General features: G+C 37.2%; 1 protein-coding gene and 1 pseudogene across 3 annotated transcripts in view; one reads left to right on the top strand and one right to left on the bottom strand.

Moving 5' to 3' along the window:
* Positions 1 to 24,794, top strand: part of BBS9 (Bardet-Biedl syndrome 9) — a 364,058-nt gene that overhangs the window by 44,385 nt on the left and 294,879 nt on the right. The window lies entirely within an intron of this gene.
* LOC117012058 (V-type proton ATPase subunit G 1-like) lies at positions 966 to 1,316 on the bottom strand (annotated as a pseudogene).

Here is a 24,794-nt window from a genome sequence, read left to right as displayed (position 1 = left end):
TGTGTTTTTCTTTTTGGAAGGCAGTGCAACACCTTTTTGTTTGTTTGTTTTGTTTTGTTTAGTTTTGTTTTGTTTTTAGAGAGAATATCCTAATGTGCCCCAGACTTTCCTGGAAACTTAAGCGTGTGGCAGGCTCTTGTATTTTTATGGGGTACTTGCCACTTCCTGCTTACCAGGTCTAGTTGTAATACCATTGATGTATTGGACTAGCATTATGTTCCTTGGGATATCAGGATAATCACATTCCCTGAGAACCGTCTTATAACAAAGATCAGGAGAATTGAAATAGTCCAGAACCAAGAAAGTGAAGATATATATTTTTTTTGTATGACAAAGAATCTTTACTTTAAAATGATTATTAGTGCACCAAGTAATAACATGTAACGTGTAACAAGTTCTTGAATTCTATCTTCTAGTAATTTCCCTGAAGAGAAGCTAAAAGCAGCCCCACCAGTTTCACTAGTATTCATTGTTCTAACCCTTAGCTGGAAAGGACTAGTTTAAGGCTGGCTGCTGCTTCATTGCTTCACACAGGTTACAAATAACTATTTACTACTTTTCCACAGATACAGTCCCTGACCTTTAAGAAAGCTTTAAGGGGAAAAAAAATTAATCCCTTTCTTTCTTAAAAAAAATAAAATAAAAAAAAATTAATTATCTAAGAGAGAAAAAGCCAGTTTGATATAAATGTTGCCTGAACTAAAAGGCATAGGAAAACAGACAATGTATACCCGTTAAAGTTCTAAGAAATACAAGGTAAGAAGACGAAATTTTTGGATAAGCTGTAAGTTTGTACAAAGAAGCTAGATTTGCTATTTTCCAAAAAGCAAAGGGACCGACTACGTATCAGGCAGAACTCATTTAATGCCTTTTCATGACTATAGCTCGAGCTTTGCTAAAGCTTCATCTTCCATGAAGGCATCTAAAATGCCAATCCATGGACTAGGCACTTCTTGCTTTTTACCCTATTCATTTATGTGGTACTCTCTATGTATATCTGGCCAGATGTCACAGGCAAAGGCCAAGACGTTATCCAGGATTGCATCCCTGTTTTGCCAGAAATTGGTCTAGAGGGTGGTTGTTTCCTGAGTCTCCTTCTCTACTTCAGTGCTGCAACTGTTGTGGAGTTACAGAGGCACAGCATCCTTGGCCTTGAACTCTTTCATCCTCTGCAGGTGGTACTGTTCAGTTTCATCCTGAGCGTGTTTGGCCTGCTTCAGCCTCAGGTTCTTGTGCTCGTGGGCCTCGGACACCTTCTCAGAGGCCCGCTTGTCGGCCTGCAGCAGCTGCCGAATGCCCAGTGACCGACTGGCCATGGCGGTGCCCTGGACTACCCTCTTTGACAGGCAAAGGGAACTACTTGTGATCGTCTGTATTGATTTGGATTAAAACCACGTGATAGGTTAATAGCATTGCACCAGGTTTCATGGACTGTGTTGATCTTTTCCAGTAAATATACCATGTTTTTGAATAGCGGTTGTAATTAGAATCTGTCTGAACTAAGTTTATGATAATCCATAATCGTTATCCATGATCCACTTGGCTCTTTCACAGGCTTCATCACTGTGTCTTTCAAGTCTTTGATGGTGACACAAATCTCTGCAATTGCCTTAGGGATGAATATTGATTTTGAAACTTGTGCTATATTGGTGGATTGGGAGCAGTTCCAAGGGATCCCAATTAGGTCTTGCTATCATAATAGACTTCATAATAGACTTGACTAGACAGGAAGCTAATGTACGTATCCAGCCAGTTCATGAGTATGTCTGTTCCAACTGTGCATTAAAGAAATGGGAGCATAATGGCAGGTTTGGCCTATGCATCCATGGTTTACTGAGCGAAAGACCTTGGGCAAGGCTTCATTTATAACGGAATTCCATCAGCCCCATTTGGACTAGTGAATCGTGTGGCACTTTCAGGAATTAATGAACTGTAAAAGGTCTGCATGTTTTCTTTTTCTGCAGTGTCATCCTGTTAAATAGCTACCATAGAAGTTTTGGGGTTCTCCACCTGTACCTTGATAGGGGAGTTCAAGTCCCACGCTTTTCTATTTTGTTAGTGCTTAAGCAGAGCCGGTAGCACCCTCCGCAATCTTTGTAGTTACCGTTGTCATCAAACAATCAAGAGATAAGCATTTATCCCTCAGAGCCTTGTTTTTTCACTGGCACTCTGTCCCACCCTGCACCAACGATAATTTGACCAATGGTGATACCATTGCATGCCATGTATTTCTATTTCCTTTTTTCCCTGGCAGGGAAATCATTTGTGTGTTCATCAAATGTGTGAGCAAACTGGTTCCCAAATCCCTAAGTACTGTATCACTTATGATCCCAGCAGGAGACAGAATTCATGGCAGGTGGTTCAAAGGAAGAGACTTTAAAGAAGTGGGATTACTTAGAGAGGTGTGGGAAGGGTTAAGAGAAGAAGTTGCCTCTATAGTTAGCAAAATAAATATAAACTGTCTAATTTAAGTTACTGTATTTTTGGGTATCTTTGTTATAGCAGCTCGGCCTTTCCCTTACCTAATGCAAGAATTTACATGATTATGGTTGTGTAGACACTACTGACCACTGACACGTGATTACATTTCCTTTGTTTGTTTTTTCTGAAGTTAAAAATAATGTTAGAAATACCTTTGTACCCTTTACCCAGATTTTCCTGTTAATTTTTTAAATTGAGGTATAATTGACATACAACATTACATTGGTTTCAGGTGTCCAACCTGATTCGATATTTGTATATATATTGTGAAATGCTCACCACAGTAAGTCTAATTAACATTTGTCACCATACATACTCGTAGTTACAGGAATTTTTTTCTGTGATGAGAACGTGTAAGATTTATTCTCTTAGCAATTTTCAGATATGCAATACTGTATATTACATCCCCATGACTTGTTTATTTTATAACTTTTGACCCCTTCACCCATTTTGCCCACCTCCCAACTAAAGGCACTCTTGAAAGACGACTTCCAGAACTGTATACTTTAGAAAGTGGCAAGAACAATGGGATAAGAGTGCTCGAAGCGAGGGGCAGTATTTTGAGGGGGATTAATGGCAATGTATCTTCTACTGTAATACATTTTTTAAATTTAAACATTCACTGTATTTTTGATCACACCTCATATATAAGGAACTCTTATAACTCAATTAAAAGATAAACAACCAAATTTTAAAATATGACAAACATTTGAAGAGACACATCACAAAAGAAGACCTTCAAATGGCCCATTAGGGATATGAAAAAATGCTCATCATTATTAGCCCTCAGGGAAATTCAAATTATAACCACAATGAGATATCTCTACATATCTAACAGAAAAGTTAAAATAAAAAACCCTGAAAATATCAAGTTCAATTACTAGCTGATTACCTTGAATGTGTGATGGTTTGATTTTATGTTCATGTAGGCCAGATGTGTGAAAATCCAAGGTATTTCCTAAACACTTTTGATTTGGGATGTCTCAACTCCCAAGTTGTCTCTTCCCTGTGGGTCTTGTTAGAGCTCGGTTTTAGGCTTTGTTAGGTGGGTCTAGAGCTGGACTTACTCTGGGGGGAGCAGCCTTTCTCAGGTGTTTACAAGGTGTTAATGAGGACTCTTCATGTCATCTCAGCCAGACTTCTAACATTCCGCAGCATGGCTTGACCTCTGGTATCATTGTCACCCCGTGGCAGCCGTCCTCTGATAAATCGTGCACAGCCGCTCCATGGCATGCTCAGCTCAGGGACTCTCAGGGGACTGTCTCCCAGCTTTCTGCTTCTCCCACTGCAAGCCTTCCTGCTCTCTGGTGCTCTGCCCCACAGATTTCAGGTTCCTCAGCTGCCCCCAATTCTGATTTCTGTCTCCTCAGCTTAGTGGGGCCACTGTGCTCTGCTTCACCTCTAGCTTGCTGTGCTGCAGTTGGAAATTGTCTCTCAACAGAGATCTCGGACAGGGGTGGAGCTGAGCTCGTGAATTTCCCTTCTCTTGACATCATAAACTTGGGCTACCTGTTGTCGTGCCTGCTGACAGGAGCCTGATGTATTTTGTCCAGTTCATAGTAGCTTACAGTGGGAGGTCTAGTTATTCCATTGTAGCCGGAAGTTGAAATCCCCCAAGAGAGTCTAGACTTCTTAATACATGGAAAACGAGATTATTCATGATTTCCTGAGAGAGAATAGAGAAGCTGTAAGATCTGCCTCAGATTTCATCCAGGAGCAGGAAAGAAGGATTCCACAGAGCAGGTTTAAAGGGACAATCATGAGAAAGAATAAAATTGTTTCCTGCTTGTACTCTGCCGAGTTCAGGAAGGAAGGAGATTTTACCTTTTCATTGGCTATTTTTCTGACTGTTCAGTTTTATTAGTTTTATAGTTTAAAATGGTTAACAAGAAGAGTAAAGGCCTTAGAATAACCCCCCATGTCCTCAAATGTCGTATGATAGGCTTCTGTGATTTAAAAGGTGGTGTTTAGCCCTTTGATAAGCACAGATATTATGTTTCTAAGTATTACTTAGCTTTGGCAATGACAAAAGATAATAATTTTGTTATCCTGAGTATTGGACTTCTGTTAATCTTTCTGAGATAATTCCTTTCCAAAAATAACCCACTTGTTTAATTAGAATGGAAATAGATGATGTACTGACCAAGTATAATAATGTTAGACTTCATAGGCTTTCTAAGTGTCTTTAATCATTTAAATTTTAGCTCTAACATGAGTAATAATAGCAATCATTGAATACTGTTTCAGGTACTGTGCTAGGTGCTTTGCAATACTGATTTTATATATATATATATATATAAAATCAGTATATATATGTGTGTGTATATATATATATACTGATCAGTATATATATATATATATATATATATCAGTATATATATATATATATATCTGAAGAAATAAGTACTTATAAGAAATAGGTGGTACTTTACCTTATTTTTCATAGGAGAAAATTCAGAGAGCTTAAATAATCTGTTCAAGGTTGTCAAGTTAGTAAATGACAGAGATGAGACCTGAACTTGAGTTGACTCTAAAGTCTTGCTCTAGGATCCTGAGTAGTGCTGGGAAATAGACTGGAAATGCTTTCATTCTAGGTAGGAAAAAAATGATAGGGGAAATTCAGGGTGCTGTGTACCTAAACTGGTTTAGGGGGTCAGGGTAGATTCCAAGAAGGTGACCTCAAAGCTGACACTTGAAAAAAAGGCAGAAGGATGTAGGGAAAAGGAAACGGGTGAATGGGGAGGGGAAATAAGGTGACATAGTTCAAAGAGTACAAATTCTCAGTTATAAGAAGAGTAAGTTCTGAGGCCCTAATGTACATCATGGTGACTAACATTGTATTATATACTTGAAAGTTGCTGAGAGTAGATCTTAAGCCTTCTCACCACACACACACCTGAAGTGATAAATGTGTTAATTATCTTTATCTTGGTAGTCAGTCCACAATGTATATGTATGGAAAATGATCACGTTATGTACTTTAAAAATGCACAATTAAATTGGTCAATTATTCCTCAATAAAGTTAAAAAAAAAAAAAGAAAATGAAAGAGAAGAATCGCAGTGCAAATCATGAGCCAAGACAGAGCCTGTGGCTTTGGGAAGGAATGATTTTTCAGAAACTTGATTTCAGTTAGTTTGTCTAAAGCAGAGCTTCCCAAAGAATATATGTCCAGCTGAATGGCGATTCTACAATGTGGGGACAGGTGTTCCTTGGCCAAATAAGTCTGGAAAATACTGAGTTATCAAAGTTATATGGGGGTTCATAGAGCTGTTGATATGCTCAAATGTGCCAGTGTACCTCTGAGAGAGGTTGTAGGATGTATTAATACTATTTTCCGGGTCTTGATGGACATGGCGCTCTGATTTCTCATTGTGCTTTTAATGAGACCAGTATTCCAAAGCAGAAATTTGGGGGAAATCTTGTAAAAGATTCTCATCTTCCCTACATGTCAGGCAAATATGTCAGTAGAACATTATATATAATTAATGAAATTTTTATATGGAATAATTTAAAGCCCCTATATCCATAGTAACTCCTTAATTATGATGGAGTTGCAGCTGTGTTCCAAAAATTTATTCCTTAGTTCCTTTTCTGGCACTTGGATGCATTTCCCATAGACATAATGATATTAATGGTGGTTAGGTTCCACACAAGCTCAGTTAATCTATAATGGACACAAAGTATATTAATATTCTGTGTGTCTCTAACTAATGTTGATAACATGGTTTCTATGAAGAAATGTATTCTGAATTCCTACTTGGAATTCTTGGAGCACAATCATAGAACATTAGAGAGCCAAGTTTTTGCTGGGAGGGGAGATGATGTATTGTTTTCCTGGCTTCTCATAAATTGCTAACTGGCTACATTTACATATTTATATATATATAAATAAGATACCTTTCTGCAAAGACGTTGTAAGATAAATGCTTCTTTAGGTCAGCGCTTTCCTACCTGTTTGGAAATGAGAACAGATGTTATTTCCCTCTAAGAAGACCTGGGTTCCTGGTCTCAGGATCAATTATGTATTTATGTACTATATGTAAATGAGAGCATGCTTGTAAATTTTTTTTCATTTTGATCTACTTACAGTGTTTTTATTTGGAAGAAAAGAACAAGTTTTAACAATTTTTAGACCTCTGATAGTCTCTAGCTCTTAAGATATCTGGAAACCAGTAGAAACATTTTTAAATGGGTTCACTACCACTATTCAATACTGGATGAATTTTAGATGAAACTAATATCAGAATTACAAAATAAAATTCATGTTCTTGGTTTAAAAAAAAATTCATGTTCTTTGGTCAGTTTGATAAAGCACTTTCCTGTTCAAGTAATTATGCATGTATTTAGAAAGACAGTTTTTTTTGGGGGGAGGGAGGGTTGCATTAGTGGTAAATTAACACACAGAATTTTAAATTATATATTTGCTGATTGTCACTCCCCACCCCCGTTTTCCTATTCCTTGGCTTCCCCTAGCTTTTTCTTTTCTCTCTGATGTTGTCTTCTTCTAACATTCTATCTACTTACATGCGTGCAGATTCTAAGGGGTGCCAAATGACAGGGATGCTTTGTATTAGGGCATAAAATTGCTTTGAGAGTCTGGGGTACCCCATTCAAGTAGTACCAACATAGTTACACCTGTAGTTTGATTCCATCACTGTCCAGCTTCTGCATCCATTTTTGCCATTTGGGGATTAAGTAACACGTTATGTATGGTTGGTTCCATAGAAACTTATTCTCATGACCAGTAAACAGTTCAGAATGTCTTTATTACTGACTGGATCCATAGTCTTTCTTATATTCATATCTGAATGGAGGTACTTCTTCTCAAATAAGTGGCCTAAAGTGCCCCAATTTGCCTTCCACTTCCACTCCTCTATTTGGTAAGAGGAATTAACTTTGCATGTTTCCCTCACAACCTGGTGAACCAATAGAGACAGTAGAAGCTGGATAAGAAGAGAAACTCGAGGATCATTTTATCATTACATTAAATATATATACATATAGATGATGAGATATTTTCTTTGATTTGCATCCTGTCCCTTTTTCTTGAATTTTCTTCTTAGAAAAATTTCAAGTTTTAGGAAACTAACATAAAAGGGAAGACCTGAATCTGATGCCTGCAATAGACAGGGAAAGGGTGGTTATTACCATCTATAATTCATTGTTATTGCTTTCCTCTTCTTGCCCATTGGAGGATCAAAGGCTTTAATGTCGCTGAACTCTGATCCCTTACAAGGCAACACACACTTCTGACACTAGGCAGCCAGACCTTCTGTGTTCTTGTTAAACATATATTATCATAATGTACACACTGTTCTTGTGGCTGGTATAATGACATCTACAATTCTGCTTTAAATAAGAAGAACCTCTTTCTGAATAAAAATAGGATGGTTCTTCCATTAGTAGCAGAAGTTCTTTACTGGTGGTTGACACAAGTTTTTGGTTCCCAAACGCAGGTCTCAGTCCTATGCTTGTGAAAAACCAAGCTGAACTTGATGTTTTCTGCTTACCAGGGAAAGAAATTAGTGTATCTCTATATAATAAAGAAAAGTAATTATTTTCCATACAAATATGGGTAGAAATATTCCATTCAAGGTAACACGCCACTGGAGTAAAAAAGAATTGCCTTTTAATAATGAAAACAATCCCTGATCATTGAGAAAAGAAAAGTTATCTATGGGGCATATAAAATCAATCAGGTAATAAACCTATTGACAATCAGTTTTAGTATCTGTGAGAAGTTTAGTATGCTTGACCTCTGCATGTGGTCATAGTTTTGGGAGCACTTTGACCTTATTTGATGTAGTAGATGCATATGTCATCCTAGCTTATTGATACTGTATGAAGGAAACCATTTCTTGGATGGACCGAATTGCATTTGTTTTATTGATTATTTTGTAAAATTGGGATTGCCTTTTTAAAATAGTTTACCAACTAAAAATGCAGCCCTTGGAAAAACAACGAATATATTTGGTGAAATTTGACACTTCATTTTTAATCATTGAAAATTTCTCAGACATTGATGTATTTATGGTACTTTTTACTAAAAAGGCTATATGTTAATCGTCATTTGTTAAATGACAGAAAAGAGCATACTTAAGATGATTTGCAGTTCCTAACTTTTTAGCACTAAAGGTGCATTTGTGGACATTTAGCATTTCTGCTAACACGGCCATTATATCTGTGAAGTGTTTTGGGCTTCAAGAGACTTTGAAAACAGGAAATGATTAAAATTCAAAAATTTTAGCTCCCCAAATACTATCTGCTGATTACTTAAATTTTATAGTGACTCCATATAATATTTACAATGCAAATATATTCCAATTATATTTTGCTACAGAATAATTAATGTTTGTAATTCTCAGAATACACATATATTCCAACCACGCGGAGATAACACTAGTGTTCAAACAACAGTAGCTGGTTTGATGTTTAATAGAAACACTTGCTAGCTGAAGGACATTTCTCTAGAGGCCTGGACTGGAAACCATGTTGGTATGCTAAGTGATTCCATCTGACCTGCAGAAAATCACTATGGGTTACATTTTCACTTTGCACATATATCACTGACAAAGCCAACTGGCTGGAATAAGCTTTCTGAAATGGACATTTCTGGCTGAGCCTTTGGAAGACTGCATTTTAAAATGTGAAACATAAAAAACCACTATTCACTGGTTGCACATTAAAAGCAAATGGCCAAAAGAAACAAGATGAACTATAAAAAGCTCATAGGATGAAAACATTAAATTTTGTGTACAATTTTAATTTATTCTATTTGTAGTAGGTTTAAAAATAATTACGCTATATATAATAAGCCAACCTCCCTAAGAAAGCAAAATGATTTAGACTCAACATCAGACATTACAGAGGCTATATTGGTATAGATTAATACGAAAAGATTTTGACACTGTTCCTTTTATAAATATTTAATCACAACTGTAGATAGATTTCATACTTACTGAGTGAAGATTTTGAAAATTGATGTGAATCAATGAACTTTTGTCCTTTGAGGAAATGCAATCTGGGTTGGAAAAAAACTCTCAACTCAAGGCAAAAATTTCTGAGTTTGAGTCCTTGTTTTGCCATTGGCCGACTTTGCTGGTATAAAACACATCCTCTTTTAGCCTTGGCTTTCTCTCAAAATATTATTTTGTATTTGCCTGATCCTGTCATTGTCAGTAATGAACTGTTGTTTAGAAGTGGCTTAAGCTCCTGGTAAGAAAACTTAATTCGGGGTATTATTTTTATAGTGTGCAGTAACTGAACTGGTGTAGCCAGAGCTTATGAACCGCAGGTGGCACTGAGAGATTGGGGAGTATTCAGAAGTAGATACACAAGCCCTTTTAGTTAGTTAGGATTTACTGTAGGCTTCTTTTGTGAAGCTCTTTGCTAGGTACCGTTAGAGTTATAACGTAAACGAATGGTAGTCCCCCAGCCCTAAGAAAGAAAAGAAACCAATGTGACTTATGTGCTGACTTGTGCCAGGCACTTTCCTGGTGATGGATAGACCTCGTGTAATCACCTGTATCAGCTGCAGGCCTCCAACAGCATCTAATGAGCGCTTACTGTGTGCCAGGCGTTTTCTGAGAGTGTATAATTGTAGTTTATTTTACAGATGAGGAAACTAAGAAATTGCCTTAAGGGCGTATAGCTGATAAGTGGAAGAGCACGTGGTTTACTCCTATGTCGCTTCACAGTTGGGGCAACATATCTTCAAATGAGAAGTTTTTGAGTTAGGTATCGTAACATGAAAACGAAGACATAGTTCCACATTGAGAGATGATCAGGGCGGATGCCACGGACCCTTTTGACTGACCCTCTGCTGCCTAATGTGAGAAGCTCTCAGGCGGGGATGGTGGGGCTTTTCCCATCTGACCTGCACTTGAGACTTGCTTTGCTGTTTGCCAGAGTGCTGTGTGGTTAGACTGAGTCCTCCCCACTGTGGTGATTCCTGTTACATATAAAACTTCTTTGTGCACCATTGTGCTCGTGAACATAAAGCCTCGATGTAAGTAGTTTTGAGCCCAATCATGCTTATGAAATGTGGGGATAACTGTTTGTCAGGCAGGTCTGCTGTGATTTTATGAGTAAAGGAATGAGTTCTGTGTGATACCTTCTTTTGTACACATATTATTTACTTATTGGACGTTATCCAATTCATGTGTTTACCAATTTACATTTAACTTTATACCGACGCGTACTGAACAAATGCTGACGCCCTTCTTGATTCTGAAATTAGCGTGGAATAATAACAATAAAATGAAACCCTCCAAGCCCACCTTTTAAATGCAAGTTATAAAATTTCACTTGGCTGAGGATAAGGGGAAAGAAATCATGTTTCATGGTTCTGATTTAAACTAAGATATTTGTTTTACAGCCACAGAATTAAAGCCATGTACCTTTCCTAGCGTGTCAGGGGAAAATCTACAGCCCTTCACCATTTTGGCAGTGCTTTTTGCACACGCAGGCTCTCCTGTCCTTATGGCAGTGACCAGCTGACGGCTCGTCAGCAGCACCGGAGCCACGTGGAGGCTGGCTCTGCTCTGTCCCTTTCTCTGCGAAGCCCTCCTGGTCTGGCCTGCTGCTTTGGTTATATGTGCTTGTTGATTTCTACCGCATTTGTTTATACGTTACCTTTATTACTGCATGTATTAAGTTATGGTGTCATGATTTGTCTTAGTATTTCTTGACCCCAGTATTTCTTTCTTGAGATCAAGGACTGTACTTTATTCGTGTTTTAAATCTCCAGTACATAGCCCAGTTCCAGACATATAGCAAGTAATTAATGTCTGGAATGAATGAATATGCTAATTATATTTTGATTTAACAATATGTATAAGATTGGAATCACCAACTACAGTGAAATCCCTGTAAAAAGTATTTATTTTAAAACAGTGGAGTTTGGAGTTACAATGTCTTCCTTTGGTATTTCATTTTCACAAGAAGAAAGAAATTAGGGAAATTACTTTCTACAATGGAAGGTTATATCCTTGATTAAATAATTACCTTGCTTTTAAATTACCTACTTTGTTGCTAGACAGTAATTGTAGAGCATTGTAATTTTGGAATAAATCTAGAGTGCTTCAGGCAATTTATGTTATTGAAGATAAAGGTTTTGTACTGTTCATGTGCTGGAATGAATTTCTAATTGCTTCAAAATACGTTAATAGGTTAAAATTAGGTTCTCCTCCCTCTTCTCACTCTCTCTCCTCTGTAACTTATTTGTTGAATAGGTTGAATTGTTTGTTGTATTCCCACAGCCTGGAATTTGCTCATTACCTCCCTACAGTATTTTATAGATGTGTTCCTCTGTCTTGTCAAATTTATAAGTTTGTAGTTAGATAGAGAAGCTTTGTCAGATTCTGGTTTGATGACTTTTTTGGCAAGACAATTTCACAGTTGGTTTACCTTACTGTAGTGCAAGGGATCCTGCCGACTACACCAAGTGTCATGCAGGGCGTCCGGCGGGGTCTCTGGTCCCGTTCTCCACATAAGAACGCAGGACATGGTGAGGCCAAAAAGGAACACCCACGGAGCCATAGGTAGGGGAGTCACACCACTATACTCTCACTGGCGGCTGGGTTGGAGACACAGGAACCAGGAGCAACACAATTCTCAACCCTCACTGTGCCGCTTGCAGGCTCAGCCACCATCTCCTTGCTAGCCCCCTTTTTTTTGCTAGTGTAGCCACAGCAGTTATATTAGTGGCCAATGGCTCACTGGTTACAGCTGACGGCCAACTAGCCACAGCTGATGGCCATCCGATCACAGTCGATGGCCATTTACTACCTGAGCCAGCACCTTTCTATGTGAGGCCGAGAGCCTGGAAACTGCTTTTTGGGGCTCTGTCCCCACACTCCACCCCTACAGGCTCTCGCCTCACAATCTACGTGACAAGCGTCTTCCGCGAGGGGCCCTGTGCGAGGAGCCTGGAGGTGAATGCTATTTCCTGGACACAGCCAGGCTCTCTGGTCACAGCCAGGGTTTCTCAGGGCACCACCAGTACTTCTGGACACAGCCAGACTTCCTGGACTTCTTAGGGTACCACTAGTCTCCCCGGGCACACGAGGGCCTCTCAGGGCACTGCCACTCTCTCTGGACACAGCCAGACTTCCTGGACACAGCCAGGGCTCTCAGGGCACTGCCACACTCTCTGGGCCTCTCAGGGTATCGTGCTGGAACAACAGCGGCTCACAGTCAAGGTGCTTACATATTCTCAATGGCGGCCGGTCAAGACACAAAAGCAAATATCCGCCAGTTCCATTACATGGCTGTATGTTCCCAAACAGTCAAGTGGTCCATTAAATTAGTGATGGAAGGCAATTCCCCATAGTCCATAGTCATTTGCCAGGGCTGTCCTGGGGGTGAGGGATGACCTTGACCTCACCCTCAGCTCCCACGGAGGACTCAGCAAGTCATTCCTCCTGGGACTACAAGTCCTGCATCCGGGCTGCCTCAGCAAGCACTTCCCAGCCCACAGGGCCGCAACGACCTTCGCTTTCTCCGGCCTCTGCTGGTTGGGGAACCATCCACGTCTTCCCACCCCTCCACGGGGGTCCAGCTCTCAGGCAGCTGTTCCTCCTGGTCTTCCTGAAACTGAGTGTTCATAGGCACAAACTGCTCCACCGCCCTTCGGAGAGCTTTGGCCGGCACCGTACCCTGCTCGCTGCGCCATGTGTCGTGCAGGGGATCCTGCTGACTACGCCAAGTGTCGTGCGGGGCGCCCGGCGGGGTCTCCGGTCCCACTCCCCACACAAAAACGCAGGATATGGCTAGGCCAAAAAGGAACAGCCACGGAGCCATAGGTAGGGGAGTCATACCACTATACTGTCACTGGCGGCTGGGTTGGAGACACAGGAACCAGGAGCCACACTGTTCGCAGCCCTCACTGTTCCACTTGCAGACTCAGCCACCATCTTCCTGCTAGCCCCCATTTTCTGCTAGCCTAGCCACGGCAGTTATATTAGTGCCCAGTGGATCACTGGTTACAGCTGATGGCCAACTAGCCACAGCTGATGGCCATTTGATCACAGTCGATGGCCATTTACTACCTGAGCCAGCACCTTTCTATGTGAGGCCGAGAGCCTGGAAACTGCTTTTTGGGGCTCTGTCCCCACACTTACTTTTATAAGGAGGCACATGATGCCTAATTGTCTTTTTGTGTTGTCAATAGCCATCCATGATTATTGTGTAGATCAGTGTTTTATTAGCGATTCAAATGGTTATATTCTGATTTTATCATTCCTTTACTGTGTATTACCTGACATATAGTAAAAGAACCAATCTTTAATAAACTAGCAACTATCTGGTTACCCAGAGGTTATATTTCATGTAGGAAAGGCAGGATAATTGCTTGGTTCTCCCTTTGTTTTCAAAATAGAGTTGGTTCCCCAGCATTTTCCAAAGATGACAAATTAGTTGCTGTTTTCATTTTTTGCATATTGTTGCGAACTCATGGATTTAAATATTGGATGCATTTTAATTTATTGAAGTTATTGTTTTATTAATGTTAAAAATCAGCCCTTCTTTTTCCCGGGGGGGGGTTTCAAGTTGGCTTCTGCACCCTTTCTATATAACTCCAGTAGTCTTTGTCAGCGCCCTTCCTTTTTTTACGAGATAGTCCAGCCTCATCTTATATGTTTCCTCTTCCAGGACTAGAATCAGTCATTTTTTTGAAGGAGCTTGTTTGTTGTTTGGTGGGAAGTGACATTTACGATCTGAGTGCTAGTGGTGCTCATTGCTCCTGGTTGGTTATTGCTTCTGAACTTTTTTGGTCAGTGGTGGCAAGAAATACAGAGAGTGCCAAAAAAATGTATACACATTTTAAGAAAGGGAATCTGTATTAAAATTGTAATACTCAATATATACCAATAGCAAAAGATGAATACAAGTCTCTGCAAGTACAAGAGATGCTCAAAGTGGTTACCATCAGCGTCCAGACACTTTTGATTATTGCGAACTACTGCTTGAGCAACGTTGATCAAAGTGTTCACTTGTATACATTTTTTTGGCATCCCTGGTATATATAAATAATTTTTAAAGATAATGTATTGTGGGTTCATACATATTGATACTTCCAATTCATGTTCAGAACTGTAGGAGTTTTACTTACCTTCACTGATCTTATATACACACGCACATGCGTGTCTTCTAGAGCACTGTGGGAAACTCTGTCCTAGTTATTGGTTTTCAGACATTTTTTTCTTTCCTATGATATCCAAAGGTACAGTACACACTTTAAGTAGCAATAGCTTGGTGGCAATGATTGTAATTCTCAACAGAAAAAAATAGATGGAGGGATGGAGGGAGAATTATAGATTCTCATTGGTGGGTGAATGTTAGTGTAGTTTGAGAAAACCACCCCTTGAGAATTTATACCCCAGAAGAGGAAAATTTGATCTAAGCTCTGCAGCATGGATTTTTTTTTTTTCATGAAAATTTTGCCTGTTGGCATGGGAGATCATTTTTAATGAATTTTTAACTGTTAGTGGGTGTCAGCTTTAGGGCTTAAACAAATACAAAGGTCTATTTGTTAGACATTCTTGTGCAGTTATAGGTGTATCTTGTAGGTCGTTTACAGATAAGTGTTAAATAAGTACTGCTAGATTAGAGAAATCTCTCACTTCCAATACTATGTGGAAGAAAGAAGAGGATGTAAGAGCTCTACAAAATACAGTAAGTCCTCACTTAATGTTGTTGATAGGTTCTGTGACAGTAAGTGAAATGATGTATACTGAAACCAATTTTAGACTAGTTTATATAAACAAGAGTTAAGTTCCTATGGCATCCCATCAATGTTATAACAAAATGACATTGAATGAAACATTATTTGAGGACCTGCTGTATGTATTTTTGTTATCAAGAGTGAATGAATACTCAAAAAGTTAAAAAATTAAATATCGGGTTGCAATATGACTCAGCAATTCCACTTCTGGGTATCTATCCAATAGAAGTGAAAATAGGGACTCGATCAGATATTTGTACACCTTGTTTATAGTAGCATTATTTTTAGTAGCCAAAAGATGGAAGCAACTTAAGTGTCCAGTGACAGTTGCATGGATAAACAAAATGTGGTAAATACATACAATGGAATATTATTCAGTCATGAAAGAGAATGAAGTCCTGACACCTGCTACAACACGGACGAACCTTGGAGACGTTATGCTAAGTGAAATAAGCCAGTCACAAAAGGACAAATATTGTGTGATTCCTCTTCTGTGAGATTCCTAGAGTAGTGAGATTATTAGAGACAGTAAGTAGAATGATGGTTGCCAGGGCCTGGGGGGGTGGAGGGAATGGGGAGGGAATAGTGTTTCATGGGTACAGAGTTTCAGTTGGGAAAGATGAAAAAGTTCAGATAGATGGTGGTTGATGGTTGCACAACAGTGTGAATATACCTAATGCCACAGAACTGTACATTTAAAAATGGTTAAAATGGCAAATTTTATATTATGTATGTTTTTACCACAATTAAAAAAGCACACACACAGCACCAAAAAAAAAAAAAAAAAAAAAGGGCAGGATGAACTAAATTTCAAAAAGCTATGATAAGAGTTATAATACAGTATATAGTTTGTTTAGAATCCTTAAAGCCTCTAATCTTTATTTAGTTGAAGCAATTAAAAATAAAATCAATATTAAAATGAAGTCAAAATTTTAACAATTGGATTCAGTTATCTTTATCCAAATTCAGAAGCCTTTTATTTCCCTTATTCCAGAAAATAAACTCACAAAAGGAAGAGGGAGAACTGTCTGTAGGTCTCTTGATACAAAGTTATACTCGATTTTGGGCCATTGCATGCTGAGGGAGGTGAGGACAGAGAATTACAATTGAGAATGAATGAAAGGTTAGGCTTTATTTTTAAAAACTATTTTAAAGAAGTAGGTAGTCTAGATGCTTGGAAAATCTGAATTAGTGTATCCTTCAAAAGAAACAGATAGGAATGACATTTTGAAAGAAAATTATCATTGTCTTTAGGGTTTTAATTTGTAATTTAAACATAAGAGGTTTATTTTCTCTACCTCAGCGTGGTTTCCCCTTGGCACTATTGACATTTTGGTCTGGATAATTCTTTGTTATGCAGGCTGGCCTGTCTGCTGCAGGATGTTTAGCTGGCTTCTACTCACTAGATGCCAGTTGCATTTCCCTTCTTCACCCAGTGTGACAGCCACTGGGGGACAAAATCACGCCCACTGCGCTACATTATAGGATTAATATTAACAAAAATCAAGGACTGCATTTTCTCTATAACTTATACCCCTCTTCTCCTATTACAACTGTTAGATCTGAATTAGAATTTAATTATATATCCCTTTTGAACAAACAGTGAAAAGTCATGAATTCCATAGACAGCCCTGTGGTCACTACACATTTTTTGTTTTTGGACGGAGTGACCAGTACCAAGCTTTCTGATTTATATTTCATCCTCAGATGTCTTAATTAGTGCTTTAAAATTACTTCTTTTTTTAAATTATAAAGGTCATATATAATTTACAGGAAATTTGGACAAATACAGAAAATTATTAAGAAGGAAATTTAAATCATCTTTAATCTAAAATTTAGACATAAACAGAAACACATGTATTTGTAAATCAAGTATTAATGAAAAACTGTGATTTTGGTGAACACTTAGAGACACTCTAGATTAAAATAGAATCCTCCTTTTTTGGGTTAAAAACAGCAAACAGTGACTATAAATAATTCTTGATTTAAAAAAATCATGGGGTGTTAGCGCTCACCAATATTTTCACTTAACTTAATTTTGACTGAATTGTATAAATAATTGTGATAGCATGTACGAGGATATCTGTGAACTTAAAAGAGGCTTGTTTATGAGTGAATTATCCATTTGAAAGATTAACAGTAATTTCCTCATATGTGTGTGAAGTACCATCTTATATAACACATTAAACCTTTCAACTGTTCATATATAATATATAGTCTAGGTGTATATGTTTATATGTGTGTGTGTATGTATATATATATATATTTACAGATATTTGTATCTGTTTCTAATTTTATAAACAATAAAATCTGGGTTTGAACAGAAGCCATAGTCTTTGCTATGTAATTGAAAAAACATGTGTTTCCATGTAGGCAAACCTAAGGAAAGTAGTAACTCTCAAACAATTCATCCGTTTAGAAAATGCTTTCAGGACTTTACATGTTAAGTCCGTAATTCTATTACAATTATTGAATTTTGTAATGAGAAGCATTTGTTCATTGACTTTTAACAGAATTTAACAATGAGAAATTTCCCAGAATTATTCATGCTGTATCAATTGGGGAAATAGAAGGGATTGGGAAATGAGACATTGTCTGGAAAACTGAAATAATCTTATACGTTACATCTGAATCTTGGCATTGATAGTTTAGGTGGCTACTGGTGATGCTGAAATGTTAATTTATTTTTGTTTTTATTATTTTTCTCTTAAATCATACCATAGCAATTTTGATTGATTTCAAGTAGTTAGTAAAAATGTTACCAGATCGCAAATACATTTTTATAAATTATAAATAATTTGTTCAGAATCTTATTTATTTTATCTAGGAGAAGGGAAATTTTCACTATCAACTTTTTGCTGTCTTCTTTTGGAGTCATTATAGATTTATTATCTAATGGCTTATTTTATTTTATTTTATTTTTTTAGAAATAATCTTTTTTATTTTTATTTATTTATTTTTTATTTTATTGGGGAAGGGGAACAGGACTTTATTGGGGAACAGTGTGTACTTCCAGGTCTTTTTTCCAAGTCAAGTTGCCTTCAATCTTAGTTGTGGAGGGTGCCATTCAGCTTCAAGTTGTTGTCCTTTCAGTCTTAGTTGTGGAGGGCGCAGCTCAGCTCCAGGTCCAGTTGCCGTTTTCTAGTTGCAGGGGGCACAGCCCACCATCCCTTGCGAGAGTCGAACTGGCAACCTTGTGGGTGAGAGGATGCGCTCCAACCAACTGAGCCATCCGGGAGCTCAGCGGCAGCTCAGCTCAAGGTGCCCTGTTCAATCTTAGTTGCAGGGGTCGGAGCCCACCATCCTTTCTGGGACTCGAGGAGTTGAACTGGCAGCCTTGTGGTTGAGAGCCCACTGGCCCATGTGGGAATCCAACCGGCAGCCTTCGGAGTTAGGAGCACGGAGCTCCAACCACCTGAGCCACCGGGCCGGCCACTTATTTTATTTTATATTAAAGGATATGGACTTTCTATAAGGAACAATACTGTGTTTCATACATGAATTTATGATTTTGTTAGACCAACCTTTTCTGTTTTTAAATGAAAGCTACTGGTCTTATATAACTGGCACCCCAAAATGTGAAGTCAATAAAGAACTACTAAAATATCTTAGATGGAGAGTATATTTGATTTAAGAAGGAAAAAAAAAAACAAGACAGTGTTAGATGTTATTTCTTTTTCTTGCATTAAAGATATCTTTTAATAAAGGCTATCTACTTTGAAATTTCTATTGTCTTTCCAAAGGCTAAGAAAAACGAACATGTTTTTGGACTGCAGGTTACGGTTATATGTCTGGTACTGGGCCAGGTGCTTTCACATGTTTCCATTTAATTTTTAAAACAACCTGTGAAGTAGGTATTATGTTCCCCTCTTACAGATGAGGAATTGGCAGAGTCAGAATTCTATACAGTTATGTATATTTGTGTATATATGGGTAATGTATGTGTGTATACAGATATATATAAATATACATACATATTAAAAGATTTGAAAATTTCAAGTTTTAATTATGATGGTAATCTCAAGGGAATGGAGAAAAATGAAGTGCTTGGGAAATACGAATTTTTTTCAATATCGATTGTATCATACATTTGTTTGGATGATAAAAGCGGTTTTATAAAGTATTCTCATTTTTTTTCTCCTTGAAATTGTCATTGCTGATATACTTTGATTTTGAATTTGACATGTCACAAGTGTATTTTAACATTTTATTAGAGGAATGCTATTAAGTAAGGGATTTTACTAATTATCTCAGAACATGGATCCAAAGAAGAGTGTGTTTTACTTTTTCGGGGAATGAGAATTTTGCATTTGGTAGCATATAGTTTAAGTGGCTTCACCTACCTTTCTACATCAGAATACGTATTTTTTCTCTATTCCCCTTTCCTCTTTCTTCTTTAAGACAGGATTCAGTTATGATGAGGTCTTTTGAAAAGTCTCTCGAGGTAGTTCATGAAGGACTTGACTTTCTCTTCAGCAGGAGGTGGAAATCTTAGCACATTTACTTCTAATTAAAACCAGAACCCAATGTTTCACTAGGGAATTTATTGCTTTTAAGCAATGAGAATTTTAAACTTGGGAGGGGAGTGAAGTTTTATAAATCTTACAGTGCATTTGGGCCTCAGGATTTAAAAAACCTGTTGACTGCCCATTGTGTGTTAAGAAGGTTAAAAGTCATCATTTTAATAGTTAGTTTTGTTGCATTCTTTTTCATTATAATACTTGTTTTATGGGTTTTGTAAAGGTACATTAAAATGCAGCAGCTTCTGTCAGAATGATGTTAAATTAAGTTCTTGACTTTACTGGCAATTTTTTTGTACTTGATAAAATTGATTGAACTTTTAAAGTTATACACATGACTGAAGATGGAAATATTTGTGCAGTGACATATACAAAGTAACTGAGGTTGTGTGTACACATACAGGAAGTGAAGTGAAAATCCGAGGTGCTTACCTGCGCAATTCAGATTCAGAATGACCTTTACCTGAAATACTTGGCTGTTCTCTCTCTCTCTCTCTCTCTCTCTCTCTCTCTCTCTCTCTCTCTCTCTCTCTCTCTCTCTCTCTCTCTCTCCATATATATATGACATTATGTAAGATATTTCTTTTAATTTTAATATACTTTGGCTAAAAACTGCATTAACAATTATTTCTTCATGAACTTTATAGATATATACCTCTTTTTTTGTCTAATGAAACTGCTTTAAGGAGTATTTTTCTTTGTAACGCTACTCCTATGTTGATTATAAACTAGATAATACAGTTAAATAAATAAAAAACAATTACATGAGTGGGTTACTGTTACGTTTTATGACTAATTGTGATTATTAGTTGACTTTTATATGTTCATTTCTACACATGTATATACTTTAAACAAAATGGGTTATGTTGTTCATTCTTGGCTTTTTTTGCCTTATAAATTGCGACTGTTTTTCCATGCCAGTAAATATAAAGCTACTTCATTTTTAGTGGCAAAGAATTATGCATACATATACATCATAATTAATTTCTGTTGATATATATCTAATGCTTTTAATATTTTTCTTCATACACCATGGCAGAGACAATCATTGGTGGGGTCTGAGCTTCAGAAATGGTGGGGAATTTGATGGATTCCTGCTTCCCCCCTCAAAAGAATTAAAAACAAAAGTAACATGTTTATTGTAAAAAACTTTCGATGAGGTTTATATTAGGAGGGAAATAAAATAATCCCTACTCTTACCACTGAGAAATAACTAATCATTATGACTATTTTAGTATATTTTGTCTTTTTCCTCAGAGTTTTTAATGCCATAAATCTGGATTCATGTAGTAGTTACTCTTTTAAGGTCTTTTCCTTACTTAACAATATCATTAGAATTTATAAAATCAATAAATATTCTACTGCAATATAATGCTAAATGATTGTAGAGAATTCTATGATATACCCTTGTTAATGGAATTGTTTCTCATATTTTGCTGTTAAAAATTCTTTGGTCATCCTAAAATTTGTATGGAACCACAAAAAAGCTTAAATAGCCAAAGCAATCGTGAAAGAAAAGAACAAAGTTGGAGGCATCACACTTGGTGATTTTAAACTATATCTGCAGTAATCAAAACAATATGGTGTTGGCGTAAAAACAGACACAGAGATCAATGGAACAGAATGGAGAACACAAATTAATTTATGAGAAAGGAGCCAAGAATACACAATGGGGAAAGGATAGTGTCTTCAATAAATGGTGTTAGAAACACTGGATGGCCACATGCAGAAGAATGAAATGTGGACCCCTAACTTATACCATACACAAAAATCAATTCCAGAGGGATTAAATACTTGAATATAAGACTTAAAACCATAAAACTCCTAGAAGAAAACATAGGAGGTAAGCTCTTTGGCATTGGTCTTGGCCATGATTTTTTGGATTTGACACCAAAAAAAGCAAAGGCAACAAAAGCAAAAATAAACAAGTGGCATACAGCACTGTATAAGTTTAAGATGTACAGCATAAATTATCTGACTTGCATATATTGTGAAATGGTTACCACAATAAGTTTAGTTAACATTCATCATCCATATAAATACAAAAAAGAAAGAGAAAAAACAGTTTTTTCCCTTGTGATGGCAGTCTTATGATATAAAACTGGAAAGAGAACATTAACATGACAAAAATCAAAAAGTAAATAGAAACACTGTTAGGTTGGTGCAAAAGCAATTGCAGTTTTTGCAATTATTTTTAACCTTTTATACTGCAATTACTTTTGCACCAACCTAATAGAAAATTTATACTCAAAGCAAAGTTGCCTGATGATCGAAAGTGAGCATAAGAGTAGCAAGGAGTAACTAGCATATGTTTTTCTTATTGAGAAAATGGTGATCACCCAGATTTATTATTTCTATATTTTTGATAAACTCTTTGGAAAGAAAAGTGCAATTAGGTGGGGCCAAAAGGGGCCCTTCTCTTGGACTGTATCATTGCAATTATTATAACAAAAATGTATTCATGAGATTACTTGTAAATTTAAAAATAAATATTCACTGCCTTAAAAAAAAATCCCCAAATGAAAAAACCAGGTGGACTGCATCAAACTAAAAAATTTCCATACAGCAAAAGAAATCCTTAACAAAATGTAAAGGCAACCTATGGAATGGGAGAAAATATTTGCAAATCATATTTCTGATAAGGGGTTAAAATTCAAAATCTATGAATAACCCATACAACTCAATGAAAACGAAACAAAACAAAACAAACAATCTGAAAAATGGGCAGAGGGCTTTTCTCGCTCTGTGGCCATCTTGGTAGCTGCCCGTGGTTGGGGGCTGCCCTGTGCCTAAGACAGGAAGATGGTGGCCACAAAGGAGATGAAAAGTTGCTGGAGTCCATAAATTCTAGGCTCCAACTTGTTATGAAAAGTGGAAAGTGTGTGCTGGGATACAAGCAGACTCTGAAATGATCAGTCAAAGCAAAGCGAAACTGGTCATCCTCGCCAACAACTGACTAGCCCTGAGGAAATCTGAAGTAGAGTCACTACACCATGTTGCCCGTGACTGGTGTGCGTCACCGATAGTGGCAATAATATTGAATTGGGCACGGCGTGTGGAGAATACTACAGAGTATGCACACTGGCTGTCATTGATCCAGGTGATATCATTAGAAGCATGTCAGAACAGACTGGTAAACATTAAATCATGCAGAATTTTTTGTTGTTGATAAAACTGGCTAGAGCTTGTTTTAAAAAAAAGGGGGGCAGAGGAACTGAATAGATGTTTCTCAAAAGAAGATACGCAAATGGCGACCAGGTATGTGAAAAGATGTTCAACATCACTAATCACTGATGATTAGTGAAGTGCAAATCAAAACTACAATGAGATATCACCTCACACCTATTAGAATGGCTATTATTAAAAAGACTGAGATAACAAATGTTGGCAAGGATGTGGAGAAAGCGGAACCCTCGTGCACTGTTGGTAGGAATGTAAATTGGTGCAACCACTGTGGAAAACAGTGTAGAGGGTCCTCAAAAAATTAAAAATAGAACTCACCCTAAGACCCAGCAATCCCACTTCTGGGTACTTATTCAAAAGATACGAAAACAGGAGTTGGAAGAGATAACTGCATTCCCATATTCATTCCAGGATTATTCACAGCAGCCAAGATAGGGAACAACATACACATACGCGTCCATCAATGGATGAATGGATAAATCAGATGTGGTAGATACATACAATAGAATATTATTCAGCCATGAGAAAGAAGGAGATCTTGCCATTTGTAACAACATGGATGGACCTTGAGGGCATTATGCTAAGTGAAAAAGCCAGACAGAGAAAGATAAATGCTGTATAGGATCATTTATGTGAAATAAAAAAAAAAAAAAAGTCAAACTCCTAGAAACAGAGAGTACGGAAGTGGTTGCCAGGGGCTGGATGGTGGGGGAAATAGGGATAGATTGGTAAAAGGGTATAAAGTTTCAGCTATGAAATGAATAAAGTCTGAGACTCTAATGTAAAACATGGTTGACTATAGTTGGTAACACTGTATTGTATAATTGAAATTTGCTAAGAGAGTAGAACTTCAATGTCTCACCACCACCCCAAAGGCAAATATGAGAGGTGATAGATATGTTAATTAACTAGATGGGAGGAATCTTTAAACAATGTGTACCTATATCAAATCACCACAATGAACACTTTAGATATCTTACAGTTTTGTCAATTATACTTCAATAAAGCTGAAATTAAAATAAGTAAATAAAAAAACACTATGGTCGTAAATTACCAGTGTTTGAATCTCTGTGTTTGTCTTTGATATTTTTTTAGGATAAAATCTTAGAACTGGATAATCGGGACAAAAAGCTTTTGGTACACATTATGAATTGTTTTATGTCAGAGAGATGGGCCCAATTTCCCCTTTTCTCACCTGTGAATAATATCTGTGCCAACACTAGGTATTACCAGTTCAAAATCTCCATGTAATGGCAAGAATGACATGTTATATTTTCAATTTAAAATAGTAGTAAAAAAATATTTATTTGGCACTTGCTAGGTGCTACCAGCTGACTATGCTAAGGATTTAACCTAAAATTCTCATTTAATTCTCAAAGTAACCTTGTAAAGTAGGTTGTTATCCTCATTTTAGGCATGAGAAAATTTAAAATTTGCAAGATAAAGTAATTTGCTTAAGGACACATAACCTGTGAATAACAAGTTTTTGAGTTCTAAGTTTTAACTTTTATCCTTTATTTAATTGTACAAATGTTTTGACTTTTTACGATGTTAAATGTTTTAATATTTTTTTTTTATGGATTCTGATCTTCGTACCATTGTTATGAAGATCTTTCCTACACTACGATTCTAAAATATTTTCATTTGTTTTCTTAAATTTTCTGGAATTTATTTTCAGATATGGTATTAGTAGGGCTCTAATTTTTTTTTTATTTTATGTTTTTAAACAACTTTTATTGGGGAATATTGGGGAACAGTGTGTTTTTCCAGGACCCATCAGCTCCAAGTCAGGTCGTTTTCAATCTAGTTGTGGAGGGTGTAACTCCCTGGCCCATGTGGGAATCCAACTGGCGATCTTGGTGTTATGAGCACTGGGCTCCAACC

The sequence above is a fragment of the Rhinolophus ferrumequinum genome, chromosome 20, assembly GCF_004115265.2.
Source record: "Rhinolophus ferrumequinum isolate MPI-CBG mRhiFer1 chromosome 20, mRhiFer1_v1.p, whole genome shotgun sequence".
Lineage (NCBI taxonomy): Eukaryota > Metazoa > Chordata > Mammalia > Chiroptera > Rhinolophidae > Rhinolophus > Rhinolophus ferrumequinum.
Note: the sequence above shows the minus strand (reverse complement) of the source record. Positions and strands in the feature narration are given on the sequence as shown.